Below are 19295 nucleotides of genomic sequence, written 5' to 3'. Positions count from 1 at the left end.
ACCAATTTAATTATTTTGCACTCTTAAAATAGGGCATGCTGGGCATGTGCACTCGTGACATGTCATCTTCGCTTAATGAAAGAAACAACTTACATTGATTTATTTTCTTTTCCCAGTGACTCACCCCGTGTTAAAATAACGAGTTAAATAAAATGTTCCATGGTTGGAAACTTGTCCTGGGAAACTCTGGCGGGGGCGAAGTGAGGAAACTTGCTAGTATGGAAAGCAGCACAGCAGTGTTACGTACGCTTTCATTCATTCAAACGTTCAGATGTTTAATGGCCGCTTTCTGTGTGAGGCGTTGTGCTTAGCGCTTTAATCCTAGAGAAATTTAGAAAGTGTTTAAAACTTCTAACAAACCTTGTACATTTGGGGAAGGGGAGATGTGGAAGTAAAGAAACTGCTGCAAAACTAATATTCCAGGTTATATTGGTACATTATGGCATAAGTACAAGTAGAACTGAAGTTCCACTCACCTTATAATCTGAAATAATGCATACGGATAAATATGTCCAAACCTTGAAATCATTTGGCCAAACTGTCATACTGAATAAAATCCTTGCAGGGTCTCCCCTCTTTCTAGGGCTCTTCTGGTATAGGAATTTAGGAACAATGAGAGTCGAGAAAATGTCTAGAAATATTGGGTTGGCCAGAAAGTTCCTTTGGTTTTAAAGTAAAAATAAAAGATACATATTTCATTTTCACCAAGAACTTTATTGAACAATGTATTCACCGTTTTGTTCCACTACCTTCTGCCATTTTTCAGGCAACTTTATAATTCCGTCTTCCCAAAACTTTTTATCTTTGTGAGCAAAGAACTGTTCCAGGTGCCTTTTACAGTCTTCCAGGGATTTGAAATTTTTACCATTAAGAGAATTTTGTAAAGGCCTAAATAAATGGAAATCCGAAGGTGCATACGGCGGATGAATCAGAACTTCCCAGCCAAGCTGTAACAGTTTTTGCCTGGTCATCAAAGACACATGCGGTCTTGCGTTATCCTAATGGAAGATTATGCGTTTTGTGTTGACTAATTCCAGACGCTTTTCGTCGAGTGCTGCTTTCAGTTGGTCTAATTGGGAGCAGTACTTGCTGGAATTAATCGTTTGGTTTTCCGGAAGGAGCTCATAATAGAGGACTCCCTTCCAGTCCCACCACATACACAACATCACCTTGTTTGGATGAAGACAGGCCTTTGGTATGGTTGGTGGTGATTCATTTTGCTTGCCCACGATCTCTTCCATTCCGCATTATTATACAGTATCCACTTTTCATCGCCCGTCACAATTTGTTTTAAAAACGGAACGTTTTCATTATGTTTAAGTAGAGAATCGCATGTGGAAATATGGTCAGGAAGGTTTTTTTGGCTTAACTCACGTGGAACCCAAACATCAAAGCAATTAACATAACCAAGCTGGTGCAAATGATTTTCAGTGCTTGATTGGGATATTTTGAGTACGTCGGCTGTCTCCCACGTGGTATAATGTTGATTGTTCTCAATGTCTCGATTTGATCGCTACCATCTTCAACTGGTCTACCCAACCATGGAGCATCGTCCAGCGAGAAATCTCCCGCACGAAACTTCGCAAACCACTTTTGACATGTTTAATCAGTCACAGCACCTTCTCCATACACTGCACAAATCTTTTTTTGCATTTCAGTTGCGTTTTTACCTTTCTTGAAATAATGAAGCATAATATGCCAAAAATGTTGCTTTTCGGCAACATTTTGCATTTCGGCAAAATGGCTACACAAAAATTCACCAATTTTGATGAGTTTTTTTGTTTGTTTGTTTTGTTTTGTTTTGCGGTACGCAGGCCTCTCACTGTTGTGGCCTCTCCCGTTGCAGGGCACAGGCTGCGGACGCGCAGGCTCAGCAGCCATGGCTCACAGGCCCAGCCGCTCCGCGGCATGTGGGATCTTCCCGGACCGGGGCACGAACCCGTGTCCCCTGCATCGGCAGGCGGACTCTCAACCACTGCGCCTCCAGGGAAGCCCGATGAGTTTTTTTTTTTTAATGCACAGTGATATGACTGTTGTCACAATACAGTCTAACAAAATTGTTTCAAATGAAGTTAAAAAACAACTAAGTGCTACCAGAGCCATCTTATGGAAAAAACCAAATAAACCTTTCGGCCAACCCAATATATCTCTTAAATAGCAACATTATACAGTATGTGTGCATATGCAAGTGATATATACTCTGTGGTGTTCCTTAAGTACACCTAACTCCTGGAATTATTATTATACAGTGGTACATGTTTTTAAAAATACATATAGCATGTATTCACTGAGATGTATTATTATTTTTTTCTTTCTGGATGAACTTTTTTTTTAAACATCTTTATTGGAGTATAATTGCTTTACAATGGTGTGTTAGTTTCTGCTTTATAACAAAGTGAATCAGTTATACATATAAATATGTTCCCATATCTCTTCCCTTTTGCGTCTCCCTTCCTCCCACCCTCCCTATCCCACCCCTCTAGGTGATCACAAAGCACCGAGCTGATCTCCCTGTGCCATGCGGCTGCTTCCCACTAGATATCTGTTTTACGTTTGGTAGTGTATATATGTCCATGCCACTCTCTCACTTTGTCACAACTTACCCTTCCCCCTCCCCATATCCTCAAGTCCATTCTCTAGTAGGTCTGTGTCTTTATTCCCATCTTACCCCTAGGTTCTTCATGACATTTTTTTTTTCTTAGATTCCATATATATGTGTTAGCATACGGTATTTGTCTTTCTCTTTCTGACTTACTTCACTCTGTATGACAGACTGTAGGTCCATCCACATCACTACAGATAACTCAATTTCGTTTCTTTTTATGGCTGAGTAATATATTCCATTGTATATATGTGCCACATCTTCTTTATCCATTCATCCGATGATGGACACTTAGGTTGCTTCCATCTCCTGGCTATTGTAAGTAGAGCTGCAATGAACATTTTGTTACATGACTCTTTTTGAATTATAGTTTTCTCAGGGTATATGCCCAGTAGTGGGATTGGTGGGTCGTATGGTAGTTCTATTTGTAGTTTTTTAAGGAACCTCCATACTGATCTCCATATTGGCTGTACCAGTTCACATTCCCAGCAGCAGTGCAAGAGTGTTCCCTTTTCTCCACACCCTCTCCAGCATTTATTGTTTCTAGATTTTTTGATGAAAGCCATTCTGACCAGTGTGAGATGATATCTCATTATAGTTTTGATTTGCATTTCTCTAATGATTAATGATGTTGAGCATTCTTTCATGTATTTGTTGGCAATCTGTATATCTTCTTTGGAGAAATGTCTATTTAGGTCTTCTGCCCATTTTTGGATTGGGTTGTTTGTTCTTTTGATACTGAGCTGCATGAGCTGCTTGTAAGTTTTAAAGATTAATCCTTTGTCAGTTGCTTCATTTGCAAACATTTTCTCCCATTCTGAGGGTTGTCTTTTTGTCTTGTTTATGGTTTCCTTTGCTGTGCAAAAGCTTTTAAGTTTCGTTAGGTCCCATTTGTTTATTTTTGTTTTTATTTCCATTTCTCTAGGAGGTCGGTCAAAAAGGACCTTGCTGTTATTTATGTCATAGGCTCTTCTGCCTATGTTTTCTTCTAAGAGTTTTATAGTGTCTGGCCTTATATTTAGGTCTTTAATCCATTTTGAACTTATTTTTGTATATGGTGTTAGGGAGTGTTCTAATCTCATACTTTTACATGTACCTGTCCAGTTTTCCCAGCATCACTTATTGAAGAGGCTGTCCTTTCTCCACTGTACATTCCTGCCTTCTTTATCAAAGATAAGGTGACCATATATGCGTGGGTTTATCTCTGGGCTTTCTATCCTGTTCCATTGATCTATATTTCTGTTTTTGTGCCAGTACGATACTGTCTTGATTACTGTAGCTTTGTAGTATAGTATGAAGTCAGGGAGCCTGATTCCTCCAGCTCCTTTTTTCGTTCTCAAGATTGCTTTGGCTATTTGGGGTCTTTTGTGTTTCCATACAAATTGTGAAATTTTTTTTCTAGTTCTGTGAAAAATGCCAGTGGTAGTTTGATAGGGATTGCATTGAATCTGTAGATTGCTTTGGGTAGTATAGTCATTTTCACAATGTTGATTCTTCCAATCCAAGAACATGGTTTATCTCTCCTTCTATTTGTCTCTTCTTTAATTTCTTTCATCAGTGTCTTATAATTTTCTGCATACAGGTCTTTTGTCTCCTTAGGCAGGTTTATTCCTGGATATTTTATTCTTTTTGTTGCAATGGTAAATGGGAGTGTTTTCTTAATTTCACTTTCAGATTTTTCATCATTAGTGTATAGCAATGCCAGAGATTTCTGTGCATTAATTGTGTATCCTGCTACTTTACCAAATTCATTGATTAGCTCTAGTAGTTTTCAGGTAGCATCTTTAGGATTCTCTATGTATAGTGTCATGTCATCTGCAAACAGTGACAGCTTTACTTCTTCTTTTCCGATTTGGACTCCTTTTATTTCCTTTTCTTCTCTGATTCCTGTGGCTAAAACTTCCAAAATTATGTTAAATAAGAGTGGTGAGAGTGGGCCACCTTGTCTTGTTCCTGATCTTAGTGGAAATGCTTTCAGTTTTTCACCATTGAGGACGATGTTGGCTGTGGGTGTGTCATATATGGCCTTTATTATGTTGAGGAAAGTTCCCTCTATGCCTACTTTCTGCAGGGTTTTTATCATAAATGGGTGTTGAATTTTGTCAAAAGCTTTCTCTGCATCTATTGAGATGATCATATGGTTTTTCTCCTTCAATTTGTTAATATGGTGTACCACATTGATTGATTTGCGTATATTGAAGAATCCTTGCATTCCTGGAATAAACCCCACTTGATCATGGTCTATGATCCTTTTAATGTGCTGTTGGATTCTGTCTGCTAGTATTTTGTTGAAGATTTTTGCATCTATGTTCATCAGTGATATTGGCCTGTAGTTTTCTTTCTTTGCGACATCTTTGTTTGGTTTTGGCATCAGGGTGATGGTGGCCTCGTATAATGAGTTTGGGAGTGTTCCTCCCTCTGCTATATTTTGGAAGAGTTTGAGAAGGATAGGTGTTAGCTCTTCTCTAAATGTTTGATAGAATTCGCCTGTGAATCCATCTGGTCCTGGGCTTTTGTTGCTGGATATTTTTTTTTTTGGTGCTGTACGCAGGCCTCTCACTGCCATGGCCTTTTCCGCTGCGGAGCACAGGCTCCGGACGCACAGGCTCAGCGGCCATGGCTCACGGGCCCAGCCGCTTCGCGGCACGCGAGATCCTCTCGGACCGGGGCACAAACCCGCATCCCCTGCATCGGCAGGCGGACTACCAACCACTGCGCCACCAGGAAAGCTCTGTTGGAAGATTTTTAATCACAGTTTCAATTTCAGTGCTTGTGATTGATCTGTTCATATTTTCTGTTTCTTCCTTATTCAATCTTGGCAGGTTGTGCATTTCTAAGAATTTGTCCATTTCTTCCAGGTTGTCCATTTTATTGGCATAGAGTTGCTTGTAGTAAGCTCTCATGATCTTTTGTATTTCTGCAGTCAGTTGTTACTTCTCCTTTTTCATTTCTAATTCTATTGATTTGAGTCTTCTCCCTTTTTTTCTTGATGAGTCTGGCTAATGGTTTATCAATTTTGTTTATCTTCTCAAAGAACCAGCTTTTAGTTTTATTGATCTTTGCTATCGTTTCCTTCAATTCTTTTTTATTTATTTCTGTTCTGATCTTTATGATTTCTTTCTTTCTGCTAACTTTGGGGTTTTTTTGTTCTTCTTTCTCTAATTGCTTTAGGTTCAAGGTTAGGTTGTTTATTCGAGATGTTTCTTGTTTCTTAAGGTAGGATTGTATTGTTATACACTCCCCTCTTAGAATTGCTTTTGCTGCATCCCACAGGTTTTGGGCCATCGTGTTTTCATTGTCATTTGTTTCTAGGTATTTTTTGATTTCCTCTTTGATTTCTTCAGTGATCACTTCGTTATTAAGTAGTGTATTGTTTAGCCTCCACGTGTTTGTATTTTTTACAGATCTTTTCCTGTAATTGATATGTAGTCTCATAGCGTTGTGGTCGGAAAAGATAATTGATACAATTTCAATTTTCTTGAATTTACCAAGGCTTGATTTGTGACCCAAGATATGATCTATCCTGGAGAATGTTCCATGAGCACTTGAGAAAAATGTGTAGTCTGTTGTTTTTGGAGGGAATGTTCTATAATTATCAATTAAGTCCATCTTGTTTAATGTATCATTTAAAGCTTGTGTTTCCTTATTTATTTTCATTTTGGATGATCTGTCCATTGGTGAAAGTGGGGTGTTAAAGTCCCCTACTATGATTGTGTTACTGTCAATTTCCCCTTTTATGGCTGTTAGTATTTGCCTTATGTATTGAGGTGCTTCTATGTTGGGTGCATAAATATTTACAATTGTTACATCTTCTTCCTGGATCGATCCCTTGATCATTATGTAGTGTGCTTCTTTGTCTCTTCTAATAGTCTTTATTTTAAAGTCTATTTTGTCTGATATGAGAATTGCTACTCCAGCCTTCTTTTGATTTCCATTTGCATGGAATATCTTTTTCCATCCCCTCACTTTCAGTCTGTATGTGTCCCTAGGTCTGAAGTGCGTCTCTTGTAGAGAGCATATACATGGGTCTTGTTTTTGTATCCTTTCAGCCAGTCTGTATCTTTTTTTTTTTTGCAGTACGTGGGCCTCCCACCAGTGCGGCCTCTCCCGTTGCGGAGCACAGGCTCTGGACGCGCAGGCCCAGCGGCCATGGCTCACAGGCCTATCCGCTCCACAGCATGTGGGATCCTCCCAGACTGGGGCACGAACCCGCGTCCCCTGTACTGGCAGGCGGACCCCTAACCACTGCGCCACCAGGGAAGCCCCAGTCTGTCTTTTGGTGGGAGCATTTAATCCATTTACATTTAAGGTAATTACTGATATGTATGTTCCTATTCCCATTTTCTTAATTGTTTTGGGTTTGTTATTGTAGGTCTTTTCCTTCTCTTGTGTTTCTTGACTAGAGAAGTTTCTTTAGCATTTGTTGTAAAGCTGGTTTGGTGGTGCTGAATTTTGTTACCTTTTCCTTGTCTGTAAAGGTTTTAATTTCTCCATCAACTCTGAATGAGATCCTTGCTGGGTAGAGTATTCTTAGTTGTAGGTTTTTCTCCTTCATCACTTTAAATATGTCCTGCAATCCCTTCTGGCTTGCGGAGTTTGTGCTGAAAGATCAGCTGTTAACCTTATGGGGATTCCCTTGTCTGTTATTTGTTGTTTTTCCCTTGCTGCTTTTAATATGTTTTCTTTGTATTTAATTTTTGATAGTTTGATTAATATGTGTCTTGGCCTGTTTCTCCTTGGATTCATCCTGTATGGGACTCTCTGTGCTTCCTGGACTTGATTAACTATTTCCTTTCCCATATTAGGGAAGTTTTCAACTATAATCTCTTCAAATATTTTCTCAGTCCCTTTCTTTTTCTCTTCTTCTTCTGGGACCCCTATAATTCGAATGTTGGTGTGTTTAATGTTGTCCCAGAAGTGTCTGAGACTGTCCTCAGTTCTTTTCATTCTTTTTTCTTTATTCTGCTCTGCAGTAGTTATTTCCACTATTTTATCTTCCAGGTCACTTATCCGTTTTTCTGCCTTGGTTATTCTGCTATTGATCCCTTCTAGAGTATTTTTAATTTCATTTATTATGTTGTTTATCATTGCTTGTTTCCTCTTTAGTTCTTCTACGTCCTTGTTAAATGTTTCTTGTATTTTCTCCATTCTATTTCCAAGATTTTGGATCATTTTTACTATCATTACTCTGAATTCTTTTTCAGGTAGACTGCCTATTTCCTTGTCATTTGTTTGGACTGATAGGTTTTTGCCTTGCTCCTTCATCTGCTGTGTGTTTCTCTATCTTCTCATTTTTCTTCACTTACTGTGTTTGAGGTCTCCTTTTTGCAGTCTGCAGGTTCGTAGTTCCCGTTGTTTTTGGTGTCTGTCCCCAGTGGCTAAGTTGGTTCAGTGGGTTGTGTAGGCTTCCTGGTGGAGGGGACTAGTACCTGTGTTCTGGTGGATGAGGCTGAATCTTGTCTTTCTGGTGGGCAGGTCCACGTCTGGTGGTGTGTTTTGGGGTGTCTGTGGCCGTATGATTTTAGGCAGCCTCTCTGCTAATGGGTGGGGTTGTGTTCCTGTCTTGCTAGGTGTTTGGCATAGGGTGTCCAGCACTGTAGCTTGCTGGTCGTTGAGTGAAGCTGGGTCTTGATATTGAGATGGAGATCTCTGGGAGATTTTTGCCGTTTGATATTACATGGAGCTGGGAGGTCTCTTGTGGACCAGTGTCCTGAAGTTGGCTCTCCCACGTCAGAGGCACAGCACTCACTCCTGGCTGCAGCACCAAGAGCCTTTCATCCACACGGCTTAAAAATCACAACTTCCTGAAGAAGGCCATCAGAAAAGCAGGGTAGCGTTGTCAATAATCTTCATTGTCTTCACTCAGTAACTATTTTATGGATGCACCAAGGAAATGGAGTCATACTGCAATCCCTCAAAGACTACTAGTGTTGGAGGGTCTCCTGCAGAGGCTGAGGGTGGCTGTGGCTCAACGTGAGGACAAGAACACTCTGAGATGTATCATTATAACTACACCTAATTGTTATGAACTATATAGGCCCAAATAACGAACAGGCTAAATAGAGGTAGGATTTGAGCTCTAATCGTAGACACAGTTCAGAGGGGGAAAAAAATCAACCCTAAATATATTCAAGTTTAAAGAGCATTATGTGTTTTGGGGGGAAGAAGAGGGAAGCAGTATCAGTCCAGCAGATATCTCAAACTAGTGGGCCAAATCTCACTTGCCAAAGTGTTTTGATTCCGTTTTGTTTTTTTTTTTTAAGTTTCTGTCATTTAAAGGTCAGGAGACTTAACATAAAAGTCTATATTTCTTGAAAAATCAGACTTAGAAAAACTAGATCTGTACATGGCAGTCATCCAAGGCAATAGTCAGTTGTAAGTGATTTGCAGCTCTCTTCGCTACGAACAGAAAGCCTCTCCGATTGTCCAGTCCTCCCATTTACCATCACCCCCCTCTGGCCCCTTCAGCACTGAGGCTTAGTGTAAATTACCTTTTCATTTTACCGTTTCTTTATTTGGGGCATGTTTTACTTAGATGTGTCATCCTGCCTGGCGTCTGAATTTGCAACTCCAGCTATATAGGGTAAGAGGGAAGAAGGACCTTAATTTATATTACTGTTTCCAGACAGTGCTGTGAAGGACTGTTTTGTCAAGAGGTGCGGTTACCTTCCGTGATGTCAGCCTCAGAAGATGAATCTGCCTCAGATATCCCTAGAGTCCTTTAAGCTGCAGTTTTGTCATCTGAACCACCTGGATGATCATAATATTCCCTCTCCTGCCTGCCACCTGGGATTATGTGAAATGTGACCGTGAAATATGAAAGTGCTTTGTTAAATGTAAAACCATTAAACAAATTAGTTGCAATAACTCTAAAGCAGCAATTTTCTTATCTGGAGGTACAGATTTACTTTTACCTGCCAGTGACCTCTCTTCCCAAAGTGGGGGAGGGGGAGGGGAAATATATGGCCACAGACAAGAGATACTGTGATTGGGGTCGATTTAGAAAAGAACAAAAAAATGTACAATTGCCTTTTAAATTATAGAATATTTTGACATGAGGGGTTTTTGGGGGGGGAGGGGGAGAGGGATAGGGATGATGGTAGTAAAAGAGAGAAGATAGAGAGAGGTGAGAAATGACCTTTGCTAAACCCTGCTGCTTAACATACTTTGATTGCATCAGATTTGAAGTATTATAGTCATCTAAATTTGGAGACAGATGGTCTGCTTTTGTTTTTTGAAATAAAAATTCATTTTCCCATGGATTTCTAAAGTTTTTAGAAATGTATTTCAGAGATGTTCTCTGTTTATTTGATCCAAATGGAAAACTCTTTTATTAAGCTCTCTGCCTTATTTCTTTACTTTGAGACACTTTCCTCATATAAGAGCAGTTCCTGGTAGTTACACTTTGGACCCACTCTCTTTCCAAGTAAAATTCTGTTCTTTGCTATATTTGCGTCCTAGTGGGATTATATATGTTGTGACAGAATAACCACACTGAGTTCCATACTCATATCCAAAACAGCTGGGATCTTCAATTCCATACAGCTGTGTCTCCCTCTTACTCTACTTATTTGCCCATTTTTCGGAGCTTTTCTGGCACAAAACCAGAGGGTCTGCCATGAGAAGGGCAGTTGTAGCCCTGTATGGGGATGAGGGGGATGAAGTCCGTGAATCCTGAAAATTGGGAACAGAGTGCTGTCATACATGATTCTTGCCAAACACTGGGTGAGTTTAAGCTGGGACCTCACTCTCTAATGTAAATATTCAAAATTGATTTACATTTTTAAGCAGTGTTCTATAAACGTACATTCTAGAGGTTAAAATACTGTTTTATGTTCCGAACTGTACTCATGCTTCAAGGGGTAACCTTTAGTTCGCCTTTGAAATTTACAGTTATCTTGTGTGAGTCTCTGATGAGTTTTTCAGCTTTGATTTTATTTTCTAAATGTATATATTAATGACAGAAGAGTATAAACATTATTAATCTTTTTATTTTGAGATTCATTAATTACCTGAGTTTCTTAGAGTTTTTATCTTTTAATAGTATAGTCACCAAAACTAATACTGATGTTAACCTTAATAACCAAATAAAGTCCCAATGTCTTTGGCAGCTCGGCACCGAAACAGTATTATGAAAGTTTCATTTAAGATCCAGAGATCGGTAAATCGTACACTGCCTCTACGTTCTGTCATACTTGGTAAACACCCAGAAAACTTCACGTGTATCACAGGTTCAGCACCCCAAATTCCCTTAACTGACTGCAGGACCATAACATCTAAGACTGTTCAATATTAAAAATCCAAAGTCTAACCTTCTCCTCTCCTTCTTCTTCTCTTCTCCTTCTTCATCTCTCCCTCTCCCTTATTTTTCTATATTTAATCCCTCACCTCATGAAGACCCTGTCTCTTGACTACCATTTTATCATCGGTAGTCTCTGTCAATAGATTAACTTTCTTCCTTGTCTAGCCACATTACTTGGTTTATTATTTATTCACACTAGTATCTAAACTTTCCTTGCCTTTTGTCTTGCTTCCACTTTTTCCCAGCATACTCTCCACCCTAGTTCAGTTTAGCCATTTGCTTTTTCAACTGATATATATATATAAATGTAACTAAATTCTAGTAGTGAAAATCACATAGCCAGATTATTGTGGTGATGATTTGTCATGGTCTATAATGTAGCTAGCCATTTTTTCCTTTTCCTACTCACAGCTACTGTTCTTTTATCGTTCCTTAAACTTTCTACCCCACTTTTTTTTTTTTTTTTTTTTTTACGCGGGCTTCTCACTGTTGTGGCCTCTCCCGTTGCGGAGCACAGGCTCCTTATGCGCAGGCTCAGCGGCCATGGCACACGGGCCCAGCTGCTCCGCGGCACGTGGGATCTTCCCGGACCGGGGCACGAACCCACGTCCCCTGCATCGGCAGGCAGACTCTCAACCACTGCGCCACCAGGGAAGCCCTACCCCACTTGTTTTTAAAAACAAAATTCACATTTTGTTTAGGTTGATAAAAGCTATACAAAATTGATTTTCTTCACCAAAAATTACAGCAATATTTTCTGTATTATGCCTAGATAAACTACAAAACACTTATTTTTGTAGGTTTTCTAGGTTTTGCTTATAAATCAAGATGAGGCAGTAGATCATGGAAAAAGACAGAAAAAAACAGACAAATCAGTTGTCAGTATCCATGGCCTCTGATCCTGTCTTGACCATGAAACAGAAGTGTTCAACATATACCTGCCAAAAAGCTTATGAAGATGTAGGCTCAATAAAGGAATATAAACAACAACCAGATGTGGAACAACAATGGCAGGCTCTTCCATTCAAACTTTAACTATAACTTGTTACTTTAACTTCATTTGATAAAGACAGAATCTACACTGAAATCCTTGTTTGGCAAGCTCACATGTTTCTCTTACAGTCTGATAATTTTCTTAAGAGTCCCTTACAGATTTTTAACAGCATACTTAAAACTCCTACTATTCAAAGGTCAGTCATGAGCTTCACTGTAATGTTTATAAAATGTATTCCTTCCACCCATACCTCCTCAAAATTTATTTCTTCAAAGAACTGATAACTCAATACCTGACAATTGGATCCACAGTGATAAATGTTAATGTCTAAAATGACTTAACTAATACAATTCCAAAGTGCCATTAGCAGAGATCACACAGGGTGTAACATGGTACTTTCAATGCTATCTTCTGGAAGAACAGTTAGGTCTCCAAAGCATGGGACTTCAAACAGGCCATTTAAACAGGCAGATTATCAATGACTAATGTACTCAATGGGAGGCCTACAGGTCAAGATATTCAGTGATTAAGTGGCCTACGTACACCTTACAACTTTTCTGTAAGGTATTTTTAGATTGCTTACAGATTTCTTCAAATATCAAATATAAGAGAGAGGCTATTTTAAAAGTCTCTTAGGTATTTTCAATGGTTTCTGAATTATCTATAGGAAGCTCTGACTTACTTCTATAGAGTTTGATATATGTATCCACCATTAAATCCAAATCGTGTTTTATATCCAAATTTATGTTCAGCAAAGCCAAGTTACTTTACCTTTGGTCTGTCAAAGTGTTCCTCAGGTATGCTTTGAGATGCTTTTGCCCATTTTCATAGCGTTCATTCTCAACCTTCATCACAGGAAGAATACGTAGGACCCTGAGCAATGCGTAAACATTAGGAAAATCTTGATGTCTGCCAGATGAAGCGCTTCATAAATAGTGGATGGAAGTTCTATAATTTTCCATGTTTCCACTTGATTCTCCAACAATGCAGCTCAGCAGAGAGTGTGTCAGGATTAGGTAAATCACTTCTGTACATGTCAGCATGATGCTTCTCTGATGTATTGAATTTGAGCTGTCCCATGACAGAGGGTACCAGATATAAGCATTTAAGAGCTTTGAGGTGCTGTTCTGAGAATATATCTTTCAGTTCCTGAATAATGTGTTCCACTGTTGGAACACTTAAGAGTTTCTTTATAGTAACTCTCAGAGGTTAGCTGAGATTCCAGGTTACTGTGCTGAGCTCTGTGAAATGTCCCTGGGAGTTTCATCTGAATATCAAGTTTGGTTGCCAAATTTGTGGCTTCCTCAAACCAAAATTCATGATAAACTTCGATATTTTCCATCACTTCATTTAGTGAATGCAGCACTGCAGTCAAACTACTGGCTGCAAAGAAGACATCAGAAGTTTGCCCCTGAAGATTTTTCCCAAAGGCTGTTGTAAAAGATAGAACATTTTTAAGAACAACAATGGTAACGATGAAATCAAAATCTGTTACCGCACTACAGAGTACAAATGCTCGGCCAGCTATACAGTTGTTCCATCTAACATTTGTGACACTCTTTATACCATCTAAACATACAACAAGTGCTTGTAGGAGGTCCACTAAGATTTCAAAAGCATCATGCCTGCCTGTCCACTGGAGAATGGCAAATTTCCTTCAGTTCTTTGCCCCTTTCTTAATTGTTCTGAAAAAGGACAGAAATTACATTGTCAAGCTCTAAAAGCAGTTGTGGTGATAGATGGAAAAAAGAACAAACTTCCTCAATTGTTCCTAATGCGACAGATACTCCCATAACAGGCAGTGATTTTGCCAACCACATATTTAAGGCACAGGAAGAGCAGAGTGTGTAGATACCTTGGGGATATTTCTCTAAAAGTCTAGAAGCAACAACTTGCATTTTGGAAGAAAATCCACTGGACACAATGTAAGCCTGGCCACGACAGTACTCTATGTTGAATCCCCACTTCTCAGTTAATCATAGTGTGAAATTTCATAGCCAAAATTTCTGCATCAGTTTCATAAGGCAGGAAGCCCACAGATTCCTCTCTCAGGTTGTGAGCTTCGTCAACAAACCTCACCAACACAGGCAGGTACTCTTTCCCTGTTATGTCCACCACATCGTCAGTGAGGATGGAAAAGAAGTGAGAGTCTCCCAGTTCTCTGAGGGTTTCTTCCCGAATGCAGCTCTCACAGATCTCTAGCATCTGTTTCTGCTATGTTTTTGAACAATGTGTTAACTGCTGTTGTCTCAAAGCGCTTTCTCAGAACCTCTTCGCCAGAATTGATCCGGTACTCAGGCAGTGCTTGAAAGTTATCAGGAGTAAAGAGACCTTCTGGGATTTCATCAGCTTCATGTCCATCCAGAGGTATGTTCCGTTTTCCCATAAGAATCAAAATTTCAAATAAAGATTTTTAAGTATTGTTTTCCTTCTCTTCAAGGGTTAAAACTTGGCACTTAAACTCGGCACTTTCACTTCCGTGGCCCGGGTTCAATCTCTGGTTGGGGAACTAAGATCCCATGAGCCGCAGCCCAGCCAAAAATAAATTTTTTTTTTAATTTTTAAATAAAAAATAGGGCTTCCCTGGTGGCGCAGTGGTTGAGAGTCCACCTGCCGATGCAAGGGACACGGGTTCGTGCCCTGGTCCGGGAAGATCCCACATGCCGCGGAGCGGCTGGGCCCGTGTGCCATGGCCGCTGAGCCTGCATGTCCAGAGCCTGTGCTCCGCAACGGGAGAGGCCACAACAGTGAGAGGCCCGCCTACCGCAAAAAAAAAAAATTAATAATAATAAATAAAAATGGGATCTCAAACAGTACATATTACCCTTCAATGAATACTGTTCCTTAATAGTATATTATAGACATTCCATCAGGTCAATAAAGACTGAACTCATTCCTGGTAAAAGTTATATAATGGTCCAAAACTATACATTAGTTTATTCTACCATCCTTCTATTGATAATCAAATCTTCTCTAAAAACTTTTGTCACCACAAATATGGGGTGCATATATCTTTTGAAATTTAGTGTTTTTGTTTTCTTTGGATATATACTCTGGAATGGAATTGCTGGATCATATGGTAGTTCTATTTTTAGTTTTTTGAGGAACCTCTATACTGTTTTCCACAGTGGCTGTACCAATTTACATTCCGAGCAATGTACTAGGGTTCCCTTTTCTTCACATTCTCACCAACACTTGTTATCTGTGGTCTTTTTGATGATGACCATCTGACAGGTGTGAGGTGATATCTCATTGTGGTTTTGATTTGCATTTCTCTGTTGATTACTGATGTTGAGCATCTTTTCATGTGCCTGTTGGCCATCTGTGTATCTTCTTTGGAAAAATGCCTATTCAGGTGTTCTGCCCATTTTTAAAATCAGGTTGTTTGTTTTTTTGATACTGAGTTGTATGAGCTGTTTATATATATTGGATATTAACCCCTTATCAGTCATATCATTTGCAAATATTTTCTCCCATTCATTTGGGTTTTTTTAAGACAATATTACGGTTTTTTGTTGTTTAGTTTGGGGGTTTTTTGTTGTTGTTTTTTAATTAAACTTTCCTTTTCTTGTTGCTGGAAAGCAAGGTTCTGACTTTGTGGTCAATTATAATATCTCATCCTGTGTTTTTAATAGTTATCTTTTTGTCATTCCAAATGCTATCTATTCCTCTTTTAAACTCTGTATCAAGTTGGTGTATTTTTATGTTTATGTAGTTCCCTATATGTAGTTCTGTAGTTCCCTATGTAATTATGCAGTTCCCTATAAAACTAAAAATGGATTTAACATCTGACCCAGCAGTTGCAGTCTTGAGCATCTATCCTAGAAAAATGAAAACTTGTGTTTACACAAAAAACTGATATGAATGCTCATAGTGGCTTTATTTATAATAGTCAAAAATTGGAAACAGCCCAAATGTATTTATATTAAATATTTTCTATTATAATCTATTAATAGATCTTAGGAATAATTATATAAAAATCAATATATGTTTTTATTATATTTTGTGACATGAAGTCAGTTCAGTAATCCAGCATGTCATCAGCCATATTTTTAAGATTATTTCCTTAACCCATATCATATAAATTGTGGTAAAAGTGATCTGGTTATGAAATAGTCCTTTAAATGAAAAGATGTTGTAAAATGTGTTGTTCACCAACTTTCAGAAAAAAAACTATTCTGTTTAATACCAACACACTTTTGTTTGGAAATTTACAAGTTGATAGCTGCAAGAGAGAATTTTGTGCTCATTAGCAGATACAAAGAAGGAAAATTAAAATGTGGCACATCCCTCCCAATTTAGGGGACATCACAACAAAATTGTGTTCTGCTGACTTGAATAACGGGAGACTTTGCTAGTAACTTAGCATTTATCCTTCACTTACTGTTAGAATACTAAGGACTTATAGCATATTTTCCCCCACAGGCCTGGGAAAAAGTCAAGACTTCTTAATGATCAGCACCCTCAAGTGATGTATAATCGTTCTCAATGGTGAAAAACTGAAAACATTTCCACTAAGATCAGGAATAAGACAAGGTTGCCCACTCTCACCACTATTATTCAACATAGTTTTGGAAGTTTTAGCCACAGCAATCAGAGAAGAAAAAGATATAAAGGGAATCCAAATTGGAAAAGAAGAAGTAAAACTGTCACTGTTTGCAGATGACATGATACTATACATAGAGAATCCTAAAGATTCTACCTGAAAACTACTAGAGCTAATCAATGAATTTGGTAAAGTAGCAGGATACACAATTAATGCACAGAAATCTCTTGCATTCCTATACACTAATGATGAAAAATCTGAAAGAGAAATAAAGGAAACATTCCCATTTACCACTGAAACAAAAAGAATAAAATACCTAGGAATAAACCTACCTAAGGAGACAAAAGACCTGTATGCAGAAAACCAGAATACACTGATGAAAGAAATTAAAGATGATACAAACAGATGGAGAGATATACCATGTTCTTGGATTGGAAGAATCAATATATTGAAAATGACTATACTACCCAAAGCAATCTACAGATTCAGTGCAATCCCTGTCTGTCAAACTACCAATTCCATTTTTCACAGAACTAGAAAAAAAATTTCACAATTTGTATGGAAACACAAAAGACCCCAAACAGCCAAAGCAATTTTGAGAAAGAAAAATGGAGCTGGAGGAATCAGACTCCCTGACCTCAGACTATACTACAAAGCTACAGTAATCAAGACAGTATGGTACTGGCACAAAAACAGAAATATCGATCAGTGGAACAGGATAGAAAAGCCAGAGATAAACCCACGCACATATGGTCACCTTTTCTTTGATAAAGGAGGCAAGAATATACAATGGAGAAAAGACAGTCTCTTCAGTAAGTGGTGCTTGGAAAACTGGACAGCTACATGCAAAAGAATGAAATTAGAACACTTTCTAACACCATACACAAAAATAAACTTAAAATGGATTAAAGACCTAAATGTAAGGCCAGACACTATAAAACTCTTAGAGGAAAACATAGGCAGAACACTCTATGACATAAATCACAGCAAGATCCTTTTTGACCCACCTCCTACAGAAATGGAAATAAAAACAAAAATAAACAAATGGGACCTAATGAAACTTAAAAGCTTTTGCACAGCAAAGGAAAACATAAGATGAAAAGACAGCCGTCAGAATGGGAGAAAATATTTGCAAACGAAGCAACTGACAGAGGATTAATCTCCAAAATATACAAGCAGCTCATGCAGCTCAATATCAAAAAAACAAACAACCCAATTCAAAAATGAGCAGAAGACCTAAATAGACATTTCTCCAAAGAAAACAGATTGCCAACAAACACATGAAAGGATGCTCAACATCACTAATCATTAGAGAAATGCAAATCAAAACTACAATGAGGTATCACCTCACACCAGTCAGAATGGCCATCATCAAAAAATCTACAAACAATAAATGCTGGAGAGGGTATGGAGAAAAGGGAACCCTTCTGCACTGTTGGTGGGAATGTAAATTGCTACAGCCACTATGGAGAACAGTATGGAGGTTCCTTAAAAAGCTAAAAATAGAACTACCATACGACCCAGCAATCCCACTATTGGGCATATACCCTGAGAAAACCATAATTCAAAAAGAGTCATGTACCACAATGTTCATTGCAGCACTGTTTACAATAGCCAGGACATGGAAGCAACCTAATGTCCATTGACAGATGAATGGATAATGAAGATGTGGCACATATATTCAATGGAATATTAGCCGTAAAAAGAAACGAAATTATTTGTAGTGAGGTGGATGGACCTATAGTCTGCCAAACAGAGCGAAGTAAGTCACAAAGAGAAAAACTAATACTGTATGCTAACACATATATATGGAATCTAAAAAAAAAAAAAAAAAGATTCTGATGAACCTAGGGGCAGGTTGGGAATAAAGATGCAGATGTAGAGAATGGACTTGAGGACACGGGGAGGGGAAAGGGTAAGCTGGGACGAAGTGAGAGAGTGGCATTGACATATATACACTACCAAATGTAAAAAGATAGCTAGTGGGAAGCAGCTGCATAGCACAGGGAGAACAGCTCGGTGCTTTGTGGCCAATTAGAGGGGTGGGATAGGGAGGGTGGGAGGGAGACACAAAAGCAAGGGGATATGGGGATATATGTATACATATAGCTGATTCACTTTGTTATGCAGCAGAAACTAACACAGCATTGTAAAGTAGTGATACTCCAATAAAGTTGTTTTAAAAAAAAATGGCTCAAAGATAGTCTGCTTAGGTGGAAAAAACCTAAAGGAAAATTTTAGATAGATTAAAAGAGACCTTGTTTTGAAAGGGGAGAAAAGCCAGATGACAGCAAAGACAGAATTCTTCCTGCCCTCTTCCTTTTAGCTTACCCAGCACTGGCAGGCCTAAGTAACACAGCATATTAACAATTTGGATAAGAAGGGACTGTAGCAGGGAGAAAAACAGGGATCTTTATAGAAACTATTGAATATTTACATTAAAAACGTGCTAGACTTATCCCACAAAGGTATATTTCAGTCGTACTAAAAGAGAGGTTTTAGGTTTAAACATACATGAAAAGCAAAAATTACAATTTAAAATAGGTGATTCATTAGCCTTCTTCAGCTTCTCAGTGTCAAAGGAATATTTTAGAAGAGACTATCTATAAGTAACGTAATCCATTGATTTGCTGCTATACCAGAATGATTCTGCTATTCTCTTTAACTTCATAATCTAAAAAATAAATAGGCAAGTGTAGCTGTGGTCCTGATTCTTCCTGCAGCTTGAAGAGGGGCCTATAAAATATGTCCCACCTTCTTTCATGCAAGATGCATCCTTCTGTTAAGGACCTTAACCCTCTATGTACTTTACCATGTTGCACCACGCAATGATTCTGCCCACTTTCACCAT

At 38.6% G+C, this 19295-nt stretch overlaps 1 pseudogene; it reads right to left on the bottom strand.

Annotated features, from left to right (window-relative positions):
• Nucleotides 1-11552: 11552 nt before the first annotated feature.
• LOC113623598 (52 kDa repressor of the inhibitor of the protein kinase-like) lies at nucleotides 11553-19295 on the bottom strand (annotated as a pseudogene).

Source organism: Aethalodelphis obliquidens, unplaced genomic scaffold (genome assembly GCF_003676395.1).
Source record: "Aethalodelphis obliquidens isolate GAN/ISIS:26980383/991018 unplaced genomic scaffold, ASM367639v1 scaffold11, whole genome shotgun sequence".
Taxonomy (NCBI): domain Eukaryota; kingdom Metazoa; phylum Chordata; class Mammalia; order Artiodactyla; family Delphinidae; genus Aethalodelphis; species Aethalodelphis obliquidens.
Note: the sequence above shows the minus strand (reverse complement) of the source record. Positions and strands in the feature narration are given on the sequence as shown.